This window comes from Mixophyes fleayi, chromosome 2 (genome assembly GCF_038048845.1).
Source record: "Mixophyes fleayi isolate aMixFle1 chromosome 2, aMixFle1.hap1, whole genome shotgun sequence".
NCBI classification, from domain to species: domain Eukaryota; kingdom Metazoa; phylum Chordata; class Amphibia; order Anura; family Limnodynastidae; genus Mixophyes; species Mixophyes fleayi.
Genome location: NC_134403.1, coordinates 50,331,751 through 50,336,168, shown reverse-complemented (window position 1 = coordinate 50,336,168; position 4,418 = coordinate 50,331,751). Strand labels below are relative to the sequence as shown.

Below are 4,418 nucleotides of genomic sequence, written 5' to 3'. Positions count from 1 at the left end.
CTTCCGAGTGGGTCCACAAGTAGAGCAGAAAATTTAGCAAGCTGAAAACATAGCAAGATTAGGTCCATTTGTAAAGTCTGTAGCAGTGGCAATTCCAAGACTAGTAAAACAGACATGTTACAAAAAACAAATTAAAATGAATTGCAAAAAAAGGTCCCAGAATAAAAATCTTTCACACGACTCCTAAGCTGTTTTTTGTAGGCTGGTTATACTGTCACGGTTCAATGCAGGAATAAAGCTAAAGAGCCACGAATATGTTGAAAACACACAATGTTTATTTGCTGAGGAGTACAAACCAGGTGTAATAATGCGCTTGCAGGGAAATACAGAAGTAAATACCAGGTGCATGGATGATGCAGGTAAGCAGGAGGTATGGAGAGATCCCAAGCAGCAAATAACCCAGAAGCACAGCAAAAAGGATGCACCAACAGCATGTAACAACAATAACCAGCAAGGTATGCTGGGAGTGACAGGTATAAGAAGGGACACACCCAGGTGCAAGGAATAATTAATGAGCAGGTTAACCCCTAGTACAAACAAGGAGCACAATAGCAGCACCTCTGGTAAATAGAGGTACTGCCACAATATAACAATAATAAAGTCCAAAAGGCAGAAGCTGCCAGGCAAAGCAGCATGCAATGCATAGGGCTTGCAGGCAGATCCTGACAGGAACATGAAGGACCACAAAAACCTTTCAAAGGCCTTCTCTGCGTCTAGGGCCAGGATGATCGAGTGTATTTTACTTTTATTGATGTGTGCGATAATAGCTATGGTCCGCCTTGTATTGTGTAGGGCTTGCCTGGTGGGAACAAAGCCTACCTGGTCGGGCAAAATTAAATACGTCAGGTAAGTGTTTAAGCGAGTACCTAATACCTTGGCAAATAATTTTATATCCGCATTGAGAAGCGAGATTGGACGATAATTAGCGCAACACATCGGGTCCTTGTTCGGTTTTAGGATTACAACTATGGTGGAGCGGATAGTTTTGTCATGGAACTTCCCTCCTTGCATTATGTGACTATACATCAAGGTCAGCTGAGGCACTAACTCTTTGGAAAAGGCCTTCTAATATGACATCATAAATCCATCCAGGCCTGGGGCCTTGGAGCTCTACTGAGATTTAAGGACCAATGTTACTTCCTCTTCTGAGAAATCTTTTTTTTTTTTTTTTGAAAAGAAGAACAAAATGCACATTTTCCTCTTCATAAACTGACCTCAACAGGTCAGGAGACATTAAACACCGATTTTTATAGTATACACTCAGTAGTCACTATATTCAACCAATCATGTAGCATCAACACAATGCATAAAACCATACAGACATGGTCAAAAGGTTCAGTTGTTGTTGAGACCTAACACCAGAATGGGAAGAAATGGGATCTAAGTGACTGTGAAATGATTATTGGTGCCAGACAGACAGATAGTTTGAGAATTTCAGAAACTGCTGATCAAGAAAGGCGTACCTAATAAAGTGGCCACTGAGTGTAAAAGACAAGATAAATTAAACAGTCTGATGAGAGAACTCATTGGGGGCTTACAGTCCAAATTCCCTAACACACACACTAGGGTCAATTTGTTACCAGCTAATTAACCTACCATGATGTTTTTGAAGTGTGGGAGGAAACTGGAGCACCTGGAGGAAACTCACGCAAACATGGGGAGAACATACAAGCTCCACACAGATGCCTTCATGGTCGGGAATTGAACTCATGACCCCAGTGCTGTAAGGCGAAAGTGCTAACCACTGCTAACCATAAAACTGGGGATACCGGGGATTGAACCCAGGGCCTCATACATGCAAAGCATGCGCTCTACCACTGAGCAACATCCCCTAGTATGATATTTGATATACCCCTCTGATATTTGATTTTCCCAACTATTCTTGACCTTCTTTGCATTGCAGTTTATTTATTTGAAAAGCCAGAAAGCTCAAAATTATAAGACCTTGAGAAACTTGTGTATGAATGAGGGCGGCATCTTTAAGGTTAACAAAAAATATATTAACATTGGTAAAATAAAATATTTTAGACTGGTAGAATCTTCCTGCCACAGGCAGATTTTGACATTAAGACAAATCATGTTTAATTTTTATTATATATTATATAATAGCTTAAGGTCAGATGGAATTAAAATACTAGGTACTTAACTGGCTTTTAAATTAATGTAATTTCAAATTTTTCACATATACCTTGATTAAACTCTCCAACAAACAGTAATAACTAATTTAATTAATTTTAGATAAGTTACATCTAGAACACAGAGAAGAGCCAAAGTTTGGGACCCACAATTGCTTCAAGAGAGTATTCAGAGTTCGCTACAAGCAGTAGCCGAAAACCAGAAAACATGGCCTACATTGCGGCTGCTTTCCTATCTTCTGTATTATCTATGATACAGGTATCATGTTTCCTAGCATAGTTGCAGAGGCTTAATCGCATACTGAAGAGGGCACCACTCTCTCTTCGCTTCCTCCAAAAAATTTGTAGGGCTTATCACTGCAGCTAAAATCCTTGCAGTGGGGCAACTATAAAGATACATAAACTTAAAGATACTAACAGCAGAAGCATAACACAACATCGCTGGGCCCTAGGGCAAATTTGGGATACAGTCAGTCCTCCCGCAGTCCCCTCTGCTTCTTTGAACATATGCAAGGCTCTGCATATGTGCAGTGAAGCCCTGTTTTGACTCTAATATCAGTGTAGGTGCAGACGGTGGTGGAATTACTGGAGTCTCCTGCCGCTGTGTCCGGCCCTGAGTCTGCTGTGTCCGGTCCTGAGGCCACTGTGTCCGGTCCTGAGTCCGCTGTATCCGGTCCTGAGTCCGCTGCCTCTACTCCCGAGTCTCCAGCCGTTGCCTCTACTCCTGAGTCTTCAGCCGCTTCCTCTACTCCCGAGTCTTCAGCCGCTGCCTCTACTCCTGAGTCTTCAGCCGCTGCCTCTACTCCCGAGTCTTCAGCCGCTGCCTCTGCTCCCGAATCTTCAGCCGCTGCCTCTGCTGCCGAATCTTCAGCCGCTGCCTCTACTCCCAAGTCTTCAGCCCCAGAGGGGGCGCTGCCCTTACAGTCTGCTCCAGAGAGGGCACTGCCCTTACAGTCTGCTCCAGAGGGGGCGCTGCCCTTACAGTCTGCTCCAGAGGGGGCGCTGCCTTTACAGTCTGCTCCAGAGAAGGCGCTGCCCTTACAGTCTGCTCCAGAGGGGGCACTGCCCTTACAGTCTGCTCCAGAGGGGGCGCTGCCCTTACAGTCTGCTCCAGAGGGGGCGCTGCCTTTACAGTCTGCTCCAGAGGGGGCGCTGCCCTTACAGTCTGCTCCAGAGAGGGCACTGCCCTTCCAGCCCGTTCCAGAGAGGGCCCTGTCCCTCCAGTCCCCTCCCGATTTGCCTGTCCATGCTGTTCAGCCCGAGTTGCCTGTCCGGCTGTTCAGCCCGAGTTGCCACTCTATGCGGTTCAGCCTGAGTTGCCACTTAGTGCTGTCTGCTCTGAGGCATCTCACAGTGCCGTCTGCTCTGAGGCATCTCACAGTGCTGTCTGCTCTGAGGCATCTCACAGTGCTGTCTGCTCTGAGGCATCTCACAGTGCCATCTGCTCTGAGGCATCTCACAGTGCCGTCTGCTCTGAGGCATCTAACAGTGCTGTCTGCTCTGAGGCATCTCACAGTGCTGTCTGCTCTGAGGCATCTCACAGTGCTGTCTGCTCTGAGCCATCTCACAGTGCTGTCTGCTCTGAGGCATCTCACAGTGCTGTCTGCTCTGGGGCATCTCACAGTGCTATCCAGTCAGAGTGCTGTACCCAGTCCGGGCTTCCCGTTAAGTGTGCCCAACTTACCGTCCCAGCCGGGGACTCCTGCTCTGCCGTCCCAGACGGGGATTCCTGCTCTGCCGTCCCAGCCGGGGACTCCTGCTCTACTGTCCCAGCCGAGGACTCTCCAGAGACTGCTTCACAAGCTGGGAACTCTTCAGAGTCTGCTATTGAGCCTGAATGCCCAAAAGCTTCTTCTGAATCTTCAGACCCTCCTCCAGTCTTCTTTGACGGAGACCTGAAACAATTTTCTTTAGTCCTTCAAGTTTGTATGAAGCAATTTGAAGAATTTCCAGTGTATTTCTCTGACCAATTTAACCAAGTTGGTATGATTATCATGAATTTCAGAGGGGAGCCGCAGACTTGGGCTTTTTCCCTTCTTAAATCTGATGATCCCATTACCCACAACACCATGGACTTTTTAAATGCAGTCTGTCAGAAATATTTTCCACCTCCAGTAAAGTCACCTGATCGGGGTCTCTCTATGCCACCTCAGTCTCAACAAGCATCAACCTTGGTGACTGGCTTTTTGGGGATCTTCTAATAGAATAAAAGGTCCTATCCCGACCCTTGCTGGGACTCAGACTCTGAAAGTGAATTCGTTGAAGATACAAGAGACTTAGTGG

The 4,418-nt window shown here is 46.4% G+C and overlaps 1 non-coding gene across 1 annotated transcript; it reads right to left on the bottom strand.

The window, feature by feature from the left end:
* Positions 1–1,760: 1,760 nt before the first annotated feature.
* Positions 1,761–1,832, bottom strand: TRNAA-UGC (transfer RNA alanine (anticodon UGC)). Its single transcript has one exon. It is a non-coding gene; the product is annotated as a tRNA-Ala (tRNA).
* Positions 1,833–4,418: the final 2,586 nt, after the last annotated feature.